Source organism: Cuculus canorus, chromosome Z, assembly GCF_017976375.1.
Source record: "Cuculus canorus isolate bCucCan1 chromosome Z, bCucCan1.pri, whole genome shotgun sequence".
In the NCBI taxonomy this organism is placed as follows: Eukaryota; Metazoa; Chordata; class Aves; order Cuculiformes; family Cuculidae; genus Cuculus; species Cuculus canorus.
The window spans coordinates 43,867,985-43,892,480 of record NC_071441.1 but is presented as its reverse complement, the minus strand read 5'-3'; the positions used below and the strand labels follow the sequence as shown (position 1 = coordinate 43,892,480).

General features: G+C 38.6%; 1 long non-coding RNA gene across 1 annotated transcript in view; it reads right to left on the bottom strand.

Moving 5' to 3' along the window:
* The window catches only part of LOC128850331 (uncharacterized), a 111,833-nt gene that overhangs the window by 41,555 nt on the left and 45,782 nt on the right, over positions 1-24,496 (bottom strand). The window contains exon 2 of the long non-coding RNA XR_008447646.1: positions 18,304-18,560. This is a non-coding gene — a long non-coding RNA (uncharacterized LOC128850331). The remainder of the gene's footprint in view (positions 1-18,303; positions 18,561-24,496) is intronic.

The window sequence follows — 24,496 nt, the reverse complement described above, 5'->3', positions numbered from 1 at the left end:
AGCGGGTTTTTTTCCTCCTCAGCATGCTAAATCCTGTATCCTGTTTCTCAAGTCTGATTCTGAAAGCTGGGGACTTTGAAGTGCTTACTACTGTCTGATAACTTGGTTACTGCGAACAAACAATTCTGAAGTTCTTTATCAAATTTCTTGCAGCTGAAGAACCTCAAGGACTATATTATATCAGGGCTTCCACAGCATACTTGTTAGCTGTGGCCATGCACCTGCAATCCTTGAAACTACATTAGTTAACACAACTGTACAGAAAGACATATAGGTTAATTTTTTTTCCTCATGTCCTTTTTTCATACAGTCCCGGTATTCCCACTGGAGAACCATGCCCACTTGTCATCATTCTTCTCTTTCACTCTTAATGCTTTGTCCCTTCCTAGGCTCACCCAGTCTGGGATGTCTCTCATAACCCTCAGTTGTTTACTTGCTATACAAATACCTCAAAGACTTTTCCCTTTCTGCTGAGTTTGCACTCCATACTTCATCCTGTCTTGGTCTGCCTCTGATCCCTAAACAGAAAAGATTAAGTACTGAGACTGCTTGTGTATATGGAACAGACATGAAGAGAAGTTGGTTAGGGAAACAGAAGCTTTGGTGGTACATAAACAGTAGCTGCTTGTAGTGAGAGTTTAACCCCATTGCTTAAGGGCACGTACCTGCATTTGCAACCTGCCACCACTTGCCACTGTGCATTGGATCTACAAGTAATAGATTCCTCCCCTCTAACACAGTAGAGAAAGCAATTTTTTTACTTCAAAACTGAACTGAGCTATAATTTTTACTCTTCTCTCCTTGCTTTTGACACAGCATCTTATACTAAAAAATGAATTTCTCATAAAAGAATAAAGAAAAAAAGAAAAAAACCGCCATCCTCCCTCCAAAACCCGAGTCCCTAAATGTCCCCAACGGCACTGAATTATCCCTTTGTTTGGTTCCCTGATTGTCTTTGTATATATTTATAACATCATGATTAGCACAGAGTAGGGCTAGATTTCAACTATTAACAGTATTGTTAACTATTGTAAATTCAGTACACAGAATTCAATGTTAGCCAGGAAACTACCCCAAAAGCTGTAGAAATATTTGGTTGATTAGACTATCCTGTCATAACTAAACTGCTAAAGGGAATATCTCAGCTGTGGAGAGCTTTGCACTCTATCAGGAACAGAAAGTGTAATAATGAGAAGATGTGACTGTTTTGACACTACCAGATTATACAACAGAGCTGTACAAATGGCGGCAAACATTTTTTCTTGTATAGATAAGAACAAAGTAATTTGCACGCTACAATGGCTCTCACTGAGAAGGAAGACCTAGGCAAGGGGGGCAGATGAATTAATGAGGTATATATTCACTTAAAAAAAAAAGTTATAGTCCAAATAGCAAAAACATCTTGTATATAGTTGTCCCACAAATGTACATGAATGCTTAATTAATTTGCACATATAATTGTAAGGATTGTATATGCATATGAAAACATTGATAGGCAAATTACACCGTAACTTACTACAGGCATGCATAAATAAATGCATCAGAGTATTACTAATTTGTCCATGTAATGGACATGTGAAAAGCAAATGCAGATCTGGAAACCTGCTTGAATGAGATGGAAGTAAAGTGTTTATCTGGGACACTCAAATGATACCTGTCATCTTTGTGCTTTGTTTTCAGAAAATCAGGAGTCATTTCATTCACAGCAGACAGGTTATCCAGTGCGTACATTATGTATTCTAAAACGCAAATAAGAAAGAAGTCGTAGCAGGTAGGCAGACAGCTTTGGCCCAGTGATGCAGAAGGATACAAGAAGGAGCTCCTGGAAGCTCTTGCATCCAGCAACATATGGCAACACAACATGCTTCTGGTTTGGTTTTGATACAAGACTGGCTAGAACATGGAAAGCAGTCTCACAGACAGATTACACTGACGTTATTCCTTGCACTGTCTACTGAATTTGTTCAGGAGACTGCATATACACAGTGAGGTACTAATTACCAAGGACCTGGTTTTCCATTAGAGCAGATACTTAGTATATGTCTTTTACTCCAATGTAAGAAAGAAAATAATCAGTCTCAGAACATCTCAAGTACACATCTGGAGTAAGACTTTCAGTATTTCTGTGAGAAGTGTTTCATATAAGACATTATCACTGTGGGAGAATCAAATGCACTATGTAAAGTAATAGCCTTCTTAAACTGTGTACTGACTTTTTTAACCAAAGCTTTAAGATTCTCCTCCTACTGTATCTGTAAAATGCAGTTAAACATGCTATTGTCCATGTTCTATGGAAAAAAACACATTATTATTGGGTCTTAAAACTGGCCTGCATCTATCTTGTTATTTCAATATGGTTTTGTCTCAGACAAATTACAAATTCAGTCAGCAACAAATGCAGATATTCCAAGGGTTGTAGTTGTGCCACCCTATCTGTGAAATCATGTGAAATGCTGTGACTTGGATAGCTAACAATGAAATAGGATTCTGGCGACGGTAAAAATACACCTTGCTTAAAGTCTTATTTTAATTGTAACACAATTACTAGAAAAATATGAAAGTGTAATTTTCCAGGGGGTTCTTACTTTCCACCTGGTCAGTTGCCTGTAGCTATTAGAACAGCTTTTGCTGTTCTAAACATGCTGGGTTTCAAAGGGATTATTTGGAGAATAAACAAGTATCCCATGGGAATGCTGATGCACACTCTATCCCTTCGTGCTTTTTTTAACTTGCATTGGAGGTATGTAAGCCACATCTGGAGGTTTGTATTCATGGTTTCAAACTCTAATTGCTTCACAAACTTCTTAGTGCTTTTAATTAAAGTCTTACAAACTCAATTAGTTATGTACTTTAACCTCATCTAATTTTTCCAACCCACCTATCTGTTTTAGAGAAATAGATGATCCACAATGCAGGTTACAATAATCTTAAAGACTACTGTAATTGATGGCCTCCTTAGAACCATATCTAACATATTTTCACAACCCCAAGCCTTAAACATGCTGAGCAGCAGCACTGTCTGTCTCTCCACAGTGCACCTGGTACTAATCTTGCTCTGCCTCCATCTGCAAGGACTTATCTCTGTACTATTTATTTTGGGAATCCAGCCCTATAATTACAGTGGGATCCTGCCATTTAGGAGTACAAAAAGGTCATTAAAGTCTAATTCATCCAAGTCTGAAACTTTGCCAACAGCTTTCTTCTGCCCAAGATATACAGATCCTGCCACCTAACAGAGGATAAAACAAAAGGCAGTGGCATTCCTAAAATCCCTCTGGGAGTGTGTGGAAAAGTTTGAAAAAGTTATAACAGTCCTATAGAGTTTTGCCTAGGTATTAGAGATTTCCCCCATTTTCCTTTTGCTATTGTACGTTACTAAGGATATTTACTGGAAGACAGAATCTTTGTTTAAGTATTCATCTTTCTTTTTCTACTTATTAAAAATCTGAAATACTAATCTTCTGTTTGTGACATCACAGCAGGACTGCTATGGAAATTATTACACTGCCAAAACTCAGAGGACTATGACACTAGGTAGAGAATAAACAGGAGAGGCGGATGAACTGTTGGGAAATAAGGATCTGGTTTTATCCAAATATTTTTATTAATAAAGAACAAGGGAAGTGAAGGAAAGTACATGATATGTTTCTCAGGCCCAGCTTCTCGTTTAACCAAGCGTTCAGGGGGATGAAGTGTGAAAGGGCCTTGTCACTCATTAAAGAAAGGCTTTCATTTTGTGCATTGGGGTTTTGTAGTTGATCTTCTGTTTTGCTCATTTTTAATCCAGACATTTGGCTCCTATGATTTATTTGCATACCTTGATATTTTGTTCCTCGAAGTCCACAGGCACCAATATCAGGAACAGTAAGAGTCATTTCCAGAAACCTCTGTCAAGGACACAGTGTTGCCAATTACCTTCAGAAATCCTGAGTTCTCCGAAAGTAAAGGTATTGTCAAAACCATCAAAATATTTATACTTCTTTTCTGACTTCTTTACTTCTACAATAACATGACATGTTTCAAACATTTCTTTTGTAGCTATGACGGTACATCAGGTGAAAGTTTATGTAGTCATTTGGCGTTTAACCCCAGTGAAGGAGTACTTCAGTGAGAATACTGAATGTAAGTGATAATGGGTAGGTTTTAACCCCGCAGTAGCAACTGCCTGCTGCTGTATGATAATAGCTGCATTGGACTTCCATTGTATATTCATTTTGTTGATAAAAAAGTTGTCGAAAAGGAAAGAGTAGTATGAAACAGGGATATGTAATGATAAAAAAAAAAACCTTAAAATGTTATTTAAGGTACATAAAAGATTTACCGGAAGCAAGTTTCAAAACCAGACCAAGCGTATTTATTGTCTTCCTGACCCCAAGCCCAGCTGACAGTTGTTGTGAAGAAGGAAACAGAGAAAAGAAGAACATGGACAATTTTTTCCTAGAAAAACAAAATGGTATGTTATAAGCAGATTCTAAGGTAAACAGCACAAGTGATTGTGAAAAAAGAAACCAAGAGTTTAGACAGGGCTATCCAAGGTATGTTAAAGCAAAGAAAGATGGTAAATAAGGTTATACGTCCAGAGTTATCTATGCCCAGGCACCAAGTATTGTTGATCATACAGTGGATATAGTTGGTGAGGAATGTATGACAGATATCAGAGTGAAGGAAAGCAGCTGCCTTGCAAGATGTATCTTCACAAAAAGAGATCATTATCACTGTGGTCCAGACAGAGCTGTAAAGAAATGTGATTATTTACTCACTATTGCTTATGAAACATAAGTTAGACGATCAGATAAAATTGTTGCACATGGAACAAGAGGTAGTACTTCACCAGGAAATTTTTGTTTCATGGGAGAAAACTTGCCAGTTGAAAATTTAAAGAAAAAAATAATAACAAATGCACTCAGTTGGACAAAACTAGGCATTTGAAAAATATAAGCCTTATTCTAATTATCTGTCACGCAGCAGTACTTCCCAATGGAATCACTACTCTGTGCGTTGGAAATTAACTGTATCAGGCTCATCAGAAAGCAGCAGAGATAAATCTCTCTAAAATGCTGAAGAAGTTTATAACATTCTAAACATAAATGCCTAGATGTAATCTGGACCTGTGCTAGTAATTGGGCTACACCCACTTTTTTCACTCCTCCTTCTCAGCTGCATTTTGAGGGGACTATAATTCTTGCTTAAGTCAGCAGATGTGAATTAAAAATCCAGCTCATGTTGAAAACAGTGGAGAGCAAAACTAATCAAGAATGAGCAATCTGGAGAAACTAGATCTCACTGTCAAGAACAGTTCTTACGTATTCCTGCTTACAGCATAATGCAGGCTGTGTCATGCCTGAGTGCCATGTGGCCTGTCCATCCATAGCTACCTGAACAGCTCAGCTAACATGTTGAAGGAAAGGAAACATACTACCATAGTTTCCCTTACTCAGCAATAGAATAGCCAAACAATGATTCATCTCCAGCTCAGAACCCAAATGAGCCCTAGCCCTTATAAGATCTCTGAAGCAGAAAATTCCAAGATCATAGGGCAGAGTTTCAGTGGCTGGCTAAACCAGCCCAGTATAAGGCAGATTTGACGCATTGCTCAGCCCAGTATTATGGACTGTGCACCAGCAAGGACTGGGGATTTTTCATCTCTCTAGTGTGAGAGGTCTAAATGTAATGACTTTGAGCTGGAGCCTGCCAGGGGGAGTTTGTTCTGGTAGGACTCACTGTCTCCCTGCACTTGCATACATTCGTTATTTCAGATAGTTTTGCAGCTCAGAGGTATCTGATATCTTAATGGTGAATTAATTATGCTACTTCTAGTGTCCCAAGAATGCTCGTGTATCCTTGCATGTTTTTCTTCTGCCTATATGGGCAGTTTCAGTATAAAATTTCCCACTAGATGGGACCTCACTATAACATCTGAAACCACTTTAACAATTAGATAACTCATTGATGAAAGAAAAGCAGCAGACTCAGTTCAGCAGTTTTCCTTCTGTAAAGTGGGAGCGAAAAAAGAGTAGCATGGATATTAAAAACTTCTGGTTAAAGCCAGTGCAGCTTCTGTTTGCTGTGGTGCAGGAGGGGTTTTGGTAAAACTTTCACCCTTTGCTAACAGGAGGAATTGTTTTGTTGTGCAAGCATAGGATCTGTAGTATCGCTGCTTGTTTCAGAATCTCCCCCTTCCGAACAACTTACTGTTTCTGGAACTATATTAAAACCTCATTTGTGGCCTCTTTTGGCTGACAAGATTTTTTCTTCAAGTGTTATTGTGTGATACTGGATTGGGACAACCCTCAGTATCAATTCTGGCTGGGGGATGAAGAGGTTGAGAGCAGCCCTGCAGAGAAGGACCTAGGGGTGCTGGTGAATGAGAAGCTGGACATGAGCCGGCAATGTATGCTTGCAGCCCACAAGGCCAACTGTGTTGCCAACAGGTTGAGGGAGGTGATTCTGCCTCTCTACTCTGCTCTGGTAAGACCACAACTGCAATATTGCATCCAGCTCTGGAATCCTCAGCACAGGAGGGACATATACCTATTGGAGTCCCTCCTCCCAGAGGAGAGACACAAAAATTATCAAAGACCTAGAACACCTTTCCTACGAAGGGCAGCTGGGAGAGCTGAGGTTGTTCAGCTTGGAGAAGACTCTGTGGAGACTTTATTGCAGCCCTCTGGTATTTATAGGGGGCTAATAAGAAAGATGGGGAAAAACATTTCAGCAGGGCCTGTAGCAATAGGACAAGGAGTAATGTTTTTAAACTAAAAGAGAAGTAGTTTAGAATAGATATTAGGAAGAAATTTTTACACTGGGGGTAGTGAAACACTGGCACAAGTTGCCCAGAGAGGTGGTAGATGCCCCATCCCTGGAAACATTCAAGGTCAGATTGGATAGGACTCTGAGCAACCTGATCTGGTCGAACGTGTCCCAGCTCACTGCAGGGAGTTCGGACTAGATTCTATGATTCTGTGATTCCTGGCTCTTCCTCATATGTTTTTATAAGGCATGAGAAGGGCAGAAACTATACCTAACTGTTCATACCAGGCACATCTGTTCTAGTCACAGAAACATAGGCTATGACTTGGTAGTGTTCACTAATGTGTTCTGCTTTGAAAAGCCTTTGAAAAATGGGCCTGGCATTTCTGTCTCTATTATTTCTTTTTGGGTTACATCTATGAACCTTCACAGCAGAATGCCGTCTTGGGAAATGATTCTGATGGTTTCAAGGCCACCAGTTATCATGAACAGCGAAGTCAGGTTGGAAAGCCTGACTCATAGAAATTCAACATGATTACCCAAGCTACAATTCAGGCACTAGTCAAACATTTAGCTAAGTGACCTTTTCTAATTTGATACTAGTATGTTTTCATAAGCAGCTGAAACTTTGAGAAAAGCAAATCCTGAATTATCTTCTGCTGAGAAATCATGGAAAACTCGTGGAGAATTTTTATCCAGTCATAATATAAAGAACATCACTGGTAAAAAGTATGTATACAATATCTGTATATGTACATATGAATATCCAGGAAGGTTGGACATCCTTCAAGAAGGAAGCCTTAAAGGCGCCATGAGATGAACCAGAAGGGAAGATGACTGAGCAGCCTGAACAGGGAGCTTTTGCTAGGACTCAGGAAAAAAAGTAGAGTTTATCTCCTTTGGAAGAAGGGGCAGGCAATTCAAGAAGACTACTGAGGTCTCATTAGGTCATGCAGAAAGAAAATTAGAAAGGGAAATGCCCAGCTCAAAGTCAGTCTAGCCACTGTTGTAAGTGATAACAAAAAATTATTTTATAAATACACTAACAACAATAAGAGAGCCGAGGAGAATCTCCATCCTTTATTGGATGTGGGGGCAGGGAATAGCACCACCAAGATGAAAAGGCTGAGGTGCTTAATGCATTCTCATCCTTTAACAGCCAGACCCGTTATCCCCAGGGTATTCGGCCACCTGAACTGGAAGGTAGGGACAGAGAGCAGAATAAATCCCTCATAATCGAGGAGGAAGCAGTTGACAACCTGCTACACCACCTGGACACTCACAAGTCTACGGGGCCAAATGCAATCTATCCAAGAGTACTGAGGGAGCTGGTGGAGGAGGTTGCCAAGCCACTCTCCATCATTTATCAGCAGTCCTGGTTAGCAGGGGAAGTCCCAGATGACTGGAGGCTTGCCAGTGTGACAACCATCTACAAGAAGGACCAGAAGGAGGATTTGGAGAACTATAGGCTTGTCAGCCTAACATTTATATCAGGGAAAATAATGGATTGTTTCATTCTGAGTGCACTCACCAGGCAAGTGCAGGACAGAGAGGGGATCAGGCCCTGCCAACATGGGTTCATCAAAGGCAGGTCCTGCTCTTCGAGTGGCTTGATTTCCTTCTGTGACCAGGTGATCCATCCAGTCAATGACAGAAAGGCTGTAGACACCACTTCCCACAGCATTCTTCCAGAGCAGCTGGTGGCTCGCGACTTAGACAGGTATGCACTTTGCTGGGTAAAAAACTGGCTGGATGGCCTAGCCCAGAAACTTGTGAGCTAAATCCAGCCAGCAGCCAATCACATGTGATGTTCCCCAGAGCTATTGTTGGGGGCAGTTCTGTTTAGTATCTTTATCAGTGGTCTGGATGAGAGGATTGAGTGCTCCCTCAGTAAGTTTGCAGATGACACGAAACTGGGCAGGAGTGTTGGTCTGCCTAGGGGAAGGAAGGCTCGCCAGTGGGATCTGGACAGGCTGGACCTATGGGCAGAGGCCAATTGTACAAGATTCAACAAGGCCAAGTGCTGGGTCCTGGAGGTGGGTCACAACAACCCCGTGCAATACTAAAGCTTAGGGAAGTGTGGCTGGAAAACTGCGTGGTGGAAAAGGGCCTGGGGATACTGGTGGACAGCCATCTGAACATGAGCCAGCATTATATCAGATCACCATAAAGACCAACAGCATCTGGTTTGTACAAGAAATAGTGTGGCCATCAGGAGTAGGGAACGGATTGTCCCTTTGCACAGAGCACTGGTACCACAAATGTTGTGTTCAGTTTGGGGCCTCTCAGTACAGTAAGGGTGTTGAGCTGCTGGAGCATGTCCAGAGAAGGGCAACAAAGCTGGTGAAGTGTCTGGAAAACAAGTATTATGAGGATCATCCAAGGGAACAGGGGTTGTCTAGGCTGGAGAAGAGGAGGCTGAGGGGAGACCTTATTGCCCTCTACAACTACTTAAAAGAGGTTGTACCGAGGTGAGTGTCAGTTTCTTCTCCCAAGTAACAAGTGATAGGACAAAAGGAAATGTTCTCAAGTTGCACCAGGAGACGATTAGATTGGATATTAGAAAAAAATTTTTTACCAGAAGAGTGGTCAAGCATTGGAACAGGCTGCTCAGGTAAGTGGTAGAATAACCATCCTTGAGGTATTTAAAAGACATGTTGATATGGCACTTCCTGACACATTTTAGTAGGCATGGTTGTGTTGGTCTGAAGGTAGGATTTGATGATCTTAGAGGTTTTTGCAACCCTCATTATTCTATGTTTCTATTCTATGAGTCTATGATATTCACCTATCATCCAAATTAAATGATATTGTTCAGTTTTCAAAGAAGCAATAGAGATGAAGTTAAAATGCTGAAGGTCAGGGTGTTCTTCTATTTTTTTGGCAAGTGAATGTTATAACATTATTTTTACTGAAAACATAGCACAAAAAATTCAGTCCAGTAAGGGGATAGGAGGACAAGAGGGAAGCTAAGAAATTTCTTCAAAATGCATGTTCTGTCTTCAGAACATCATGATTGGTTAAAATGTTTTTCATGCATGTCCAAATATTCATGCATGGATAAAGCCATAAAATCCATCTGATATACACTTAGATTCAGGGACAGAAGATTATAATTAGACAGTTACGAAATAATATAATGTTCAGTAAGGTGAAGCATCATCTTGTTACGTGATTTTAGCCTTTAAAGGATTTCCCCTCCTTCAGATTATTTTTTGATTAAACTGTAATATATTAACAAATAGTAGTCTTCTGTATATGTTAATGTATTTTTTTAAAAAAATCTGTTAGAATTCTCTCCACAGCTCAGATGCTTTCTCCTTTCTTCGGAAACAAGAAATATTTAAAATTAACAAGATTTGGCTTAGTTTTACATCTATTGTTCAAAATTAAAACAAACAAAACCCTCTTGAATTCTAACATATATTTACACAGAGTGTTCAGTCATGAATTAGCCTCATATTGCAGTAACATGACATGAAAAAGTAATACAGACAATCCATGCCACAAAGCACAGAGCAGAAGATTGTAAGTAGATCATACATGTGTTTAAATAAGGCTGAACTGTCTAAGGAAGTCAACAATAAGAGAGACAAGCAAAGGGGTCTCTTTGTATTTATACCACTTGCAAACACTGTCTATTCAATTTACTGCACCTGGTGCAAAGAAAGAAGAAAACATACTACAGGATGAAAAAATATTGTGTAATGAACAGAGTAGCAGACAGAGATGATCTTGATCAATATAATCTGTAGCTTGTGTTAATAAATGTATGTATACTATTGCCTAATGCTGGATTATTTTGAAGCTAAATGAAAGATTATTCACAGCTGCATTTACTTCATCTCATAAATGCAGATTAAAGCAGATTTGAAAGCATCATTATGAATAATGCATTATTTTTAAAGAACAAAGTGGATAAGCTAGTCAGCCTGTATAATCCTGGAACAGGAAAATTTTCAGTCAGTTGCATCATTCTCGACCATAAACAAAGCACAGCACTTTCTTGGGATGAAGAGAGGTTATGCTCATGAATGGGTTCAATTGCTGAATGTCTGCGATGGTACAAGGAGAGGAGAGCACTTCAAATTTTTTTGGAAGATTCTATTTGACTGCATTGTCATGCAGACTGCATCTTCACACATTAGTCTTAGTGAAGGATCTGCAAAAAAGGAAATCGAAGCCTAACTAGGGGTAAAGTTGAAGTAAAAACAAAGAAACTTTAGTTCTTGCAACTTTCAACAATCTGTTCGAGAAAGTCTTTCCATTACATTCATAAACTATTTTACCATATAAAAATTTCTGAAATAAACACCCTCTACAAACCTGTTCTGCCAGTTTGTATTGGTGGTCCTGTATTTGATACATTCAAATCAATAACACCTTGACTATTAGAACTTCTTAACCTTTACATTTAATAAATATTTATTATCCATGCAAGTCAGTCATTCTTCCATTTTCACTCCAAGAAAAGATCCTTTTGTACTTAGAATAAAACAAGTCCTATTTAAGTAAAGACAACTGGATTAGATCCTTCCATTTGAAAATATTAAATACATATGTGTGTGCAATTTTAAAATATACATATTACATATAATATAAATGCAACATACAATATATTAATTATGTGCTTCTGTAAGTACATCATCTGGAGTTCTTTGTCCAGTTCTGGAATTCTCAGCATAAGAAGGATATGGAGCTGTTGGAACGGGTCCAGAGGAGGGCTACAAGGATGCTCAGAGGGCTGGAGCACCTCCCATATGAGGACACGCTGAGAGAGTTCGGGTTATTCAACCTGGAGAAGAAAGGCTCCGAGGAGACCTTATAGTGACTTTCCAGTGCCTGAAAGGGCTACAAGAAAGCTGGGGAAGGACTGTCCACCAAGGCTTGTCGTGGTAGGACGAGGGGGAACAGGTATAAACTGGACAGGGGCAGATTTAGACTAGACATTAGGAAGAATTTCTTCATGATGAAACTGGTGAGGCGCTGGCATAGGTTGCACAGAGAAGTTGTGGCTGCCCCATCCCCAGAAGTGTTCAAGGCTGGGTTGGATGGAGCCTTGAGCAGCCTGGTCAGTCCCTGCCCATGTCAAGGGGGGTTGGAACTAGATGATCTTTAGGGTCCCTTCCAACCCAAACTATCCTATGATTCTATAATTCTGTGATTCTAAGTACATTTTCTACACACATATACCTGTATGTTTTGGTATGTAAATGATTCTATATATAGTTATATATAGTTATGTATGGTTATATATATAATTCTATATGTACCTATATATTTATATAAAACATATGTATAAAACCTCAAGAGTATCCATTGCAATCCTGGTCACACAGGGTACGTTGAAAAGAAACAGTTTGACTGATGTCAATAATCATTCCTACCATAAAATTCTAGGCATAGTTTCCATTGGTTTTAAGATTAAAACTCTAGATACTTGTCGTTCATGGAACAGACGGCCCATCCTTGTCGCACAACTAACTATGCCACTATATGCTTCAGGCATGTGGAAAAGCAGCCAGAACAATTAACACTGTTTTACTCTGAAAAAAAACCCTCTCACTTTTAAGGCCAATGCTTTTTGAAACAATACATCTTGAGGTAACTTCACTAAAAATCTGCATGAACACACCCATGCTGTGCTGTAATTTAGTGAGTAAGTATTGATCAACCAACTACAGAACCATAGAACGAAAGAATTTTGGAATCATAGAATCATAGAATGGTTTGTACTGGAAGGAACATTAAAGGCTGTCTAGTCCAACCCCCCTGCCATGGGCAGGGACACATCCCACGAGATAAGGCTGCTCAAATCCCCATCTAACCTGGTCTTGAACACTTCCAGGGATGGCGCAGCCACAACTTCCCTGAGCAACCTATGTCAGTGCCTCACCACTCTGAGTGTGAAGAATTTCTTAGTAATGTCTCATCTAAATCTCCCCCCTTTCAATCTAAAGCCATTCCCCTTCATTCTATCACTACATGACCTTGTAAAAAGTCCCTTCCCAGCTCTCTTGTACCCCCCTTGAAGTACTGGAAAGCCTCTATAAAGTCACCGTGGAGCCTTCTCTTCTCCAGGCTGAACAACCCTAACCTTCTATGAGCCTGTCCTTGTAACAGAGGTGCTCCAGCCCTCTGATCATCTTCATGGCCCTTCTCTGGACCCATTCTAATAGTTCCATATCCTTCATATGGTGAGGATTCCAGAAGTGTACACAATACTCCAGATGGAGTCTCATGAGAGCAAAGGAAGGGCAAAAGGAGGGCAGAATCACCTCCCTTGACCTGCTAGCCATGCTTCTTTTGATGCAGCTCAGGATATGGTTGGTCTTCTGGGCTACAAATGCATATTGCCAGTTCATGTCCAGCTTTTCATCAATGAACAACCTGAAGTCCTTCTCTGCAGGGCAGCTGTCAATCACATCGTCCCCCGGCCCGTATTGAAACTGCCGATCGCCCCAACACAGGTGTAGGACCTTGCATCTAGCCTTGTTGAACTTCATGACATTCACACAGGCTGTTTTCCAGCTTGTCGAGGTCCCTCTGGATCATATCCTGTCCTTCTCATGTGACAACTGCACTACTCAGCTTGGAATCATCTACAAATTTGGTGAGGGTGCACTCAGTCTCTCTATTTAAATCACTGATGAAAAACTTAACTGGTCCCCTGAGGGGTCAATGATCTGCGTTAGATCATAATGTCCTTAGACCTTTTCTGTGAACTCAGAAATTGATGATTCGTTGCATAACTGCTAGGGAATACAAGATCTCAATACTTTATTTTCAATTGTTTTCTAGAACTTTTATGTTAAATTATTAAACCAAAGAGAAAGGATTTTTGTCTGTATACCTAAGGCCGTAAGTGCCAATCCCTGGAATATGCACACACTCAGAAAAAAAAACCTTTCCTAGACCTCTGTGAAGGGCATTTAATCTTATCACCTTTTCCTTTCTAAGATAAAAGGGTTTCATGTACACAGAGTTGCCAAGCATGGTAGCTTAATCATGTGTCATGCACCTGGTACAGCATTTGCAGCTCACGTGTCCAAATATTATAGTGTTTTGCGAGTATAAAATTTTCTAAACTCAGGAGGTAAGTTGTTGGAGGTTGGAGTCTAGCAGGGTGTGTCTCTGTAAACAGATGAAAGAGGGCTTCATAAACACTGTTTAAGGAAAAGGAAAATATAAATATATATTTTTTTAATCTTCATATCTCACTTGCCAAGATCCAGATTGTGTTTCTTGTTTCCCTGTATTATGTTTTCTATAAATCACTGGAGATTAAAACTTGCTGCACACGTTGCTCTCTCTTTTTCTCTTTTTAGGGAAGGTTAGCATTCTTTAGAAACGACCAATTGTTCTTCCACTTACATGGGCTCTTGTGCCAATTTGGGAAATCACACTGAAGTAAATCAAAGACTAATAACTTCTGCCTGATCTTTAAAAGCACTTCAAAAGTAGTTTCCCTTAATTGGTCTTCATCGTACTCGATACAGTATACACAAAATTAATCAGGTTTGTTATTCTGCAAGATGTCTTCCACAGACCTGTGCAATTTCAGCCCAAATCCTGATCTGTCTTTCCCTTCTCTCTTTCTTCCTCTTTTTCTCTTTCTCCCTCCAACTCCCCTCTCCTTCTTCCCTATTCTTCCCCTCAGTTTTTACCCCTTTGTCACTCCAAGGCAACAATATATATTTACTTCTAGGGAAAACTGAGTAAAGACTTCAAAATGCGAATCTTCAAAATACGAATCTTCAAAATAGGGTCACCTTTTTCTTCAACTTTAAACCTTTAGAATTCACTTATTCATGCCTTACTAGCTGCCACAATACAGGATGTCTTTTTCTTGTATAGAAAGAAAGAGCTCTCCTGTACATTTTTTAAAATTTGATTTTAACAACTTAAGTTTTGCTTTTTTTTCCAGACTTCTGTTCCCTGCTAGAGGAAAACAAGTAGCTATTTAAAGACCTTAATGATAGGGCAGTGGTCCCTACTCCACCATCTCCAACAACCCAGAAAGAAAAAGAAAACCTACAATGACCATCTTCTTTTAAACCTACTATGACCATATTCTTTTGTAATTCAGCTCTTCTTGAACTCCTTGTCTATAACCAACATCAGAGTTTGCCTGTGATAACCACTAAAGCTGGTTTGATCAGTGTGGATTTCTTTTTGATGTTTTCCTGAATGATTTCCTGTGTAAGCATTTTAGTTTAAAAATGTAATTTGGTAATATGAAGCTTGATAAAACAATAACAATATCTTATAATCTTTATCAAGGGCATCATGAGTGTTGTTTGGCCACTTTCAGTCATAATATGGAAAAATATAATTTACAGCTATGTTTTGAGACTATTTGTGTGTATACTGTCATCTCCTGCCATGAGACTTGTTCCTTCACATAAAAAAGCGGTTCCCATGAGCATTTGGACAAACTGTTATTAAATAATTCTCTGGCGATTTGAGAACTTTTCTCTAAGAATAAGTATTTTTGCTGGTAAGACAGTTATTTTTCATATGTCCAGTCTTGAGCTGTACACATCAGGTACAATGTATCTTCAGTATCTTTAAGTTTACTGAGCAGGTGCTGGAGACAGAAATTTTCTAAAAGCTTGTTAAATCTTTACTTTCACAGGATCAAGTAGTACTTTTTTATCATATTCAGCGGTAATCAGGCTTGCCCAAATACTTTTTACCAACAAACTAAAAAGAGTATTCAACAGAAAGATGTTTTTCTTGAAAAAAATCTTCTTGCCTGTTATTGAAGATGTATTTACATGGTTTTGTTATATTCTTTGGCATGAGCAGACTGTCCCCATGCAATTTAGTCTCCCCATACTCCCGCTTGCTCTATAAACTTTTCCAGTGACTGCAACCATGCCTGTTGGGTAGAGTCAAGTTGGTCAGAACTCAGCTTTCCTCAGTGCTTCTGAGGTCCGTCAACAACCCAGTCATAACTCCAGCAAATGTTATACTTCTAAATGCCAGGGTAACCTTAAAAAATACAATCTAGGACTCCTGGAACAAATTAATACAACTATTTAAGCCCTTCACTCAATGTTAGGAGGAAGTCTGTTTTTAATTTTCTTATAAACTAGTATTTTCCACAAAAAAATGTACTTGTTACGTTCTTCCCCATCTGTTCCTAAAGTATAGAAAGCAAAGGCTGTTCTTTAGAAAATTAACACTGTTAAAGATATTTAAGCACCTTTTAAAATGTTACTAAAATCAATGGGAAATAGGCACATGTCTTCATAAGTCAAATCCACAGTCAAGACTTTGCCTTTTTCTGGGGCTTATCCTTGTCCAAAAACCAGTTAACATTTTTCAGACCTAAATGCCCATAGGGCTTTTGTCTCAGGGCTGCTCAAACCACACCAAGTTTCTTCTTCTCACCCCTTTACTCATGTCTCCCTCACATTTGGATTGGGTGAGGCACCATCAGTCTTTGTCAGACAGAAGATATGTTTAACCCTTTCTCACTATGGTCAATGCTTCAAAATATGTGGCTGATTCAGCTAATTGCTGATAGCATTTGCCAAAATTTATAATGTGGGTAATATGATGACCGCCCTGTTAGTGTTTGCACTTCATAGCTTGCTTTAACATACTCCTATATGGTATAGTGAACCACGGACTTGGGATATAAGATTTCTGAGTTCATGTTGCTTAATTGCCACTCACCAGTAAAAGTTTAAACCTTACATTGCTTATGCAGTTATGCTGGCCATTGGCCTACTGAAATAGGAGCATACATTGAGGCTTCTTAAGTTAGATGTCTATTTTACTTGCAAAAAAAAAATGCAATTTTCATGTTTATTTAGTTGTCTGTTTTAGTGACAAGATACTGAAATTTGGGTAGAAAAATTCAATCTATTCAGATAACTTTTTCATAATAATTCTATTTCTTTTATAAAAATAACCTGTTTTTCTTCATAGAATAAAGAATATTGTTATCTTGACTGTCTCTAGCAATCCTATAGGGGTTTTTATTGATTGTTCTTGGCATTTGCCAATTAGCAAAGGTAATATGCATGATGCTATCAGCTGTCCCCTTATTATCTTGTATGGTTAATGCAGGCTAAGAGCTGTATTGTTGTAAACATGTGCAGCTTCATCTACTTCAATTACAACCAGGTTTGGCTTAAAAAAACTACTCCTGTCTTTATATTCTTTCCTCACCAATGTGACCAAGAAGATAACCAGACACATAAATCACATCTGGAGTCCTACAGTTCTTCCACTAAAATCAGTGAAACTGCTCAGACTTTCACACAGCAATTCTAGATCTGCTATGTCCTAACAGAAAAAATTGCGATTCCCTGCTTAGATGATAAAGAGAATTCTGGATTTCTATCAGAAGTTCAGGATATTTCTATCCTTTTGCACCAATTTAATACTCACATTATCTCCTTTCCTCTTTCTTTCTAATGGAATGCTTCATTACCTTGCAATGTTTTTATTAATTACAGTTTATTACAGAGCAAATAAAACCAGGTTTATTAGTACTACTACTACTGCTGCTGCTGCTATTATGCTATTGTTATTACTGTTTCTTATTCTTCTCTAAAAGAGAACTCAGTTTCAGGTGCTGCGATAGTCAACTAACTGAAATTTTTTCTGATGTTATAATTGTATGTGCACCTGAATAGTTTGTAGATTTGAATTGAATTTGCAGAGATACTAGATATTTTGAAATGAGAGCCAGCCTGAACAAGAACTAGTTCAAAGGATATAGCGAATTTAAAACTCAAAGAAGAGAAGGGTAACTGTATTTCCTTGTGTCTTTGGAAAAATTGGAACAGATGTGAAAAAAAATAGTTTCCTGCTTCAGCAGAACATAGAAAATCTTCAAAAATCTTACAGACTTCTACCTTTGTCAAGTTTCTCACTCATCTCTTGAATTTTTGAATATACATCAAGACTCAAAATCTCTGCAGTGCCTACAAAAATTATGGACTTCAGACTTCTCTGAAACAGCTACATTCTAGTTTCTTTTCAGCACCAGAAAACAGCAAAAAATTTCTTCAATTTATTTGGAGTTCTTAAAAAGGAAGTATTTTAAAATCTCACTCACATTCCCAGAGCCTGGAGAGACAGGCACTTGGATACATTCTGGATTTTTGAAATATTATTTCTTTAGGTACAGATGAAGATATGAAGATGAAGGTATGAAGAGGTACTTGTTTAGTTGGGATTTGGGGTAGTTTGGGATTTTTTTTGTTTTGTTTTCCCAAAGAAAATGTTTTTTTGACAGGAGAAGATCCGGGTCTTCTGTCTTGAAGATTCAGAATTGTCTTTCCAGCTTAAGAGAGCAGCCCTCTTCGCTACTCATTTTCTCTGGTGGTAATCAATACACAAAGCTTAGAGATCAGTGCTTTTACCTTTCCTCAGAGCTTGAGAATTACTGTTTTTTTGAGGACTAGATCAACAACTCAAAAGCTACCCTTCTGTTCCTTTTTCTGTGAAAAACATGACTTCAAAGTAAGCAAAAAGAATTGCTGCCCTATGCAAAACAAATATTTTAATGTAGATTCATGAGTTTCTTACCATGGCAACGCTTCTTTTTCTGCATCACTTTTTACTGTACTGCCATAATATCCAGCTCCTTGATTAAGAAGATTGCAGCTCAATTCAGCAGTAGGAGGCAACTGGCTAAACTGGCAGCATTTCAAAACGCATTCCCTAAGGTCGTAGCTCCTAACTCTTGTTCTGTGCCATGAATGTCTGCAAGATGGTTATGACAGCTGGAACAGATGTAGTTCGATAAAACCCACGCTCTTCCTCTGGGATAGTTCCTACAGAAACTGGAAAACAAGAACAAGCAATTAAGTTTCCTTTTAAAGAAAACAGAGCTATAATATCTCTTCTGCTCTAAGTGAATCTAAGTAATAGCAAGCTCAAGAATCTTGTATGTCATAAACTCTCCCCTGTTCTCTTTCTTAGTTCCACTAGAGCTGAATGGATAGCAGTCCTTGTAACAGCATAATTATTTATTTTGAAATTTTGAGCCAGAGGACTTCTGCATTAAAATAGGTGCAAGATAAAAACTGGCTACCTCAGCAAAAAGCAAGCTGTCAGGGGGAAAAAAATAATCAGAGTACCATCCAGCAGTCTAGTCAGGGACTGACTGAGCTGTTCTGCTCACCTATATTATTAGCCTATCACAACGCCACACCATCCTGAGCTGAACAGTCTGTTCTTTCCAAAAGCCTGAATTTTCTGCACAGCTAAACATCTACTTAATATATTAAAAAATGAAGAGCAGTGAATTTTCTCCCTGAACGTATAAAAAGAACACTGTACATCTGAGAGGAAGCCATTTCTAACACCATTCAACTCTGTAGAAGTCCAACAAAGAAATTCAGCCAGCAAAATTTGGACTAAACATCTTCAAATGGATATTTTGGTATTTCTGGGCTTTATTATAACCGTATCAAATAAAGAAGTCTGTCTTTCAGAGAGAAAATGTGAATAGCTCTTCAGAACCAGTCACTGAGTAGAAATTAAACAGCAGAGGTAGGGGAAATATAAATATTCTAAAATTCAAGGACCTGTGTGGCCAGAGGGCAGTTCTTGGATACTGCACACAGAGAAGATACTGAACACAGCAAAGTCAGTAGTTTCAAATCTGGGGAAAGGGTTCTGTGCCTACAAGTTTGCTACTTTTTCCAACTGTAATAGCTAGATGGTCTATCAAAAGATATTATCTTACCTAGAAATCTTGCCCTGATTCTTATTTTTTCAGCATCATGGCTACGATAACTGCAATTGTAAATAGATGTTATTCAAACACCATTTGTGTTCAAGGGAGATTTCTATCTTTCCTAGAAAAAACAATTAAGGCAAAGTAACAACACAAACATGCACTTGCATTGAGCATGTTTGTATTTGAGAGTTAACAGAAAACTCTACTGCTTTGATTTCTTCCTTTCTGTCCCACCAGTTTCTGTGGCTACAGGAAAGTGAAAAATCCCCAGTAGGGATTTTCTAGATTTCTCCTTTTTCTGTCTGAGAAGCATTATCAGCGCTGAGAAGAGGGAGAGAAAAGTGTCTGTGGATCACTGATATTGTTCTTGACAGATCTGCCAATCTTCCACAGTGTAGATCCAGACAAAGAGTGAAAAATGACAGCCTGCCTGGTTTACCAATGCTACAGCAGTACTGCAAATATTACAGACAAACTGCAGGGAATGCAGATTCTAAACAATGAAAACTTTGTAGTTTTTACATTAGCTAACTAAGAACAATCTGTGATGAAGAAAGAGGGAATGGCAGGGATAAACAGAGCAGGAGGCACTCAACTCTCTCCTTGTCACAGCTGAGGTCACAAGCTCAAGAGAAGTGGCAGGAGCAGCAGGTGCTTCTGAAAAATCTTCCTGGCACATTGCCACTGTCACATGTTTGCTGTATCAAGCTGCATGAATCAGTAAAACTCCTTTCCCAGTTGATAAGAGACACAAGCATTCTAATGAAATAACCTGTATCAGCCAGAAATTATTTTCTTTTGAGACTTCAGGGACTTGACCTAAGACATAGAAGAGATAACTTCAATGTTTCCAGTGATTCTGGGAGTTTTGAATCAGCTTCATAAACTGTGGGAAAGAACTGCACAGAGGAAATGTCACCCAATGGGCTGCCTGGGAATCTGTTCTCCCAGGAACTATGATTGTTGCTGACCTTCACAGGGGCAAGCAACAAACGTCATTTTCATATATCTGTTTTCCGGCATTTACTTCTCTTGAGGACAAACCTCTTGTGAAATAGAAAAGGCAAAACATGTGAGAGACATACATAGGAGTGAGGAATTTTTAGAAGAATCACATATATGAAAAAAAGTATTCACATAACTATGTAAAAAAAAAAAAATCTGAAACTACTTGGGAAAGTAAACAATCACAAAATGTCTCAGCTGCAAGCTTGCAGACTGCCCATGAACAAATGTGACAGAGAGGTTGCTTGCCTTTTTTTTTCTCTATATCTTTACAATCAGATCATACCTAAACTGCTATAAACAGAGACTGAATAAGAATATGGTCTTCATTTAAAGAGTAAATCACCTGGGACAAGTCAGGACCTAAATAACAGGGACACAGACTCTGCTGTGTGGGGTACAGTTTTGTGAGTTGCTGTATCAAGAACACACAGACTACTGCTTTTGCCAGGTAGATCTATGTACAAATTGAACGTTGTAGTTCATTGGAATCGCTTTCTCTTGCCCTCATAGTTGCATGCTTAACTCTAAATTCTCTCCTAATGGATTAGGGCAATAGTAATTAAATATATATAAAAATTACTATAAACAATGATAATTATCAGGAAAAATAAAGAAGGTAGAACCAATATAAAGGTAGCTCAAGAAAAACAGGTTTGTGTTTCTGGTAGAGTGCGCTCTCTCTCTGAATTATAAATATCAGTTAAAATGTTGAGATTAATTGTAAATATGTGTATTACATTGTCAAAATATTATATGTATTTTTTCATATATAAATTCCCAGAGTGCATCCTTTAGTTTATTATCTAATAATGTATAGCACCAATTTACTAGCAGACATTTACAAAGATTTTATGGACTCTTCGATACCACAGAAACTGAAGGAAGGATTTTAATTTATAATCAGTCTTTCATTCCATTTTACCAGGCAATCTAAACTCTGTTATGGAGATCTCTGTAAAGCATGCAGTTACAGCACATCATTTTTCACACATGAGTATACAGAACTCCTGCTGACATCTATAGCTCTTTGTGTAGCAAAGATTATAACCCAATGTATAACTAAATAATGTTTTAATCTAATAAATTTTTATTCCCTGCTTTCTAACTATTTGTTCCTTGTTCAGATGTTGATCATCTCTAAGCGATAGCACAATGAGGTGCTGCCAAAACAACCATGATGTCATAAACGGAAGTCACAAAGATGGGAAAGAGGACATTAAGTTTCTAATACCAAAAGTTTTCTTTCAAATGTATTTCCACCAACATATTTCCAACAGTGGACTTTATGTTATTTACAAATTATTTTTAAAAATCTCTCTGAAATAAATTCAGTGGTTTTTCCAGTGCTATGCACCAGACCAGTGCTGCTCTCAGTTCATAGAATCAGGATGGTTTGGGTTGGAAGAGACCTTTAGAAGTCATCTAGTCCAACCCACCTGCAGTGACCTGGGACATGTTCAACCAGATCAGGTTGCTAAGAGCCCCACCCAACCTGACCTTGAATGTTTCCATCTATGGGGCATCTACCACCTCTCTGGGCAACCTGTGCCAGTGTTAAAAATTTGTTCCTAATATCTATTCGAAACTACTTCTCTTTTTAGTTCAAAACCATTACTCCTTGTCCTATTGCTACAGGCCCTGCTGAAATGTTTTTCCCCATCTTTCTTATTAGCCCCCTATAAGTACTGGGAGGTCGCAATAAGGTCTCCTTGGAGTGTTTTTTTCTCTAAGCTGAACAACTCCAGCTCTCACAGCCTCTCTTCACAGGGAGGGTGTTCCAGGCCTTTGATCACTTTTGTGGCCCTCCTCTGGACCCACTCCAATAGGTCCATGTCTCTCCTGTGCTGAGGATTCCAGAGCTGGCCACAATCTTCCAAGTGTGGTCTCACCAGAGTAGAGGGTGAGAATCACCTCCCTTGCCCTGCTGGCCACGCTTCTTTTGATGCAGTCCAGGATATGGTTGGCCTTCTTGGCTGCGAGTGCACATTGCCGTCTCATGTCCAACTTCTCACCCTCCAGCACCTCCAAGTCCGTCTCTGCAGGGCTGCTCTTAATCTCTTCATCCTCCAGTCAGTATTGATACTGAGGGATGTTCTGACCCAGGTGTAGGATCTTGCATATGTTGAACCTCATGAGGCTCATACAGGCCCACTTCTCCAGCTTTTCCAGGTCCCTTTGGATGGCATTGGATACCTCAGAGGCATCACATCAACACAGTCCTTGTGCGGACTTTCTTGCTCTTTTTGACTGTGAGTATTGCAGACCTCCTTTTTCTTTCCCTCTTTCTTTTTTTTGAACTCAGCTTCAATCTTTTTTTTTTTTTTTGCTTTTTCCGTTGTCTTTTCTTTAAGACCATTTTGCCCTAGGCTTATGTTCAACTTGGGCAATTTGAGCTGAGAAAAAAAGCACAACAGATTTTTATGTCCTTCTGAAAGTTATTCAGGCACCAAGGACCAGGTCTTGATTAACGTTCTCTTTTGAAGTCAGTGTTATTTAAACTATTACACAATTTGTTTTGGAATTTTCCTTGTTTTCAGAAGTAGTGTTGACAACTCAATGAAGTTAATACAAAGAACTACTGTAATGAGGTAAGATTGTGTCCGTACCAGCAAAATGGATAAAAATTAATTATTTCATATGCTGCCAGTAAGCGTCAGTGTTAAGTGAATGTACGAGCAGTAAAATTTTCATTCATTTGCCCAAATATAGGCAATATCTAGTGATATTTGAGTTGCTCTAGGATTTCCCATGACATTCATATGGAAATACAAAAAGTCATAATTCTTTCTTATTTTTGGGAGGCATTACATCTGACAGGCCTATGCAAATTATCCATGTCTGACAATCTATTAGAGAGTTTTGCTGCAGCAGTTGAATCAAGCCCTAAGTGCCTGTGTATTCTGTTACTTAGTCATTGCCAGCAAAAAATTAGCTTTATACTTTGTTGATAAAGGACACATCTATTAAATATTTTAAACGTGAATTTGAAAATATGATTAATATGAATTTTACATAGTCTGCAAATCATGAATATGAGAATAGTAAAGTCTTATCACCTTTATGCCATATGCTTTGTTCTCTTGGCTGTCAAATTATAGCACACTCCCAGGAGGACAAGTACAACCATGTTGTAGAACCTTAGTGAAACATGTAAAATCCAGTAGCCCAAATCATCTGCTGCATAATAAGATACAGCCCATGTGACGTGTGCAAAGTTGATCCTGTTTCATGTCATGGTAAATTGGTTGAAGTGAATTAATCTGGGTTTTAATAAAGTTACTGAATGTAGGTATTAAAAGCTTTGGTTCAATCACCATGTGCAAGCCTAGAACATAACCATATCATAAACTACTCACCAACAAGATGTAGCTTAGAATGTTTATAAATTAAAGTGAAAAATTCTGAACAATTCAGTTTACATTGTGAAATATACTTTTTTATTCTAGATGGATCATCTAGTGCTTACTTTACTTATGCTATGACATTTGTTATATTAGGAGTGCATTTTTCCCTGTCTTTTTAGAAGGGAAGAGTTTCCAAGGAACTGTTTCCATTTAGTGGGTGAGAAATCTTCTTTTCAGATAGCATTTGCAATTCATAGAAGAAACATAGTGTCACATAGACAAAATATTAGTGTCACTAATATGAAATCTTCAACCATTTAATATGAATAACAGGTCCATTATGTTTAGCAAACTTTGTGATCTTGTCCAAGTCACTGTGACAAGCACAGTTTCTTTTTACCTTCTTTTCTCTTTTCCTTATCCATAGCCATCTTGCTTTCACCTCAGCTGCAGACTGCCTCTGTATTGTCCTTCCCTTACAAGGAATGGCCTACCCATCATTGCTTGCTGCATCAGTTAACCTACCCAAGCTGATCAATTCAACCTATTCCTGCCTTTTTTTTTGAGAAGTTAACCAACTCAGGGCTCCAGTTCTACTTTAGTAACCTTTTGACATTGGGTCCTGGTGTACAATAACGGGTTGTACTGCCAAGAGTTATTACTGACGTTTGACATGGCTTTA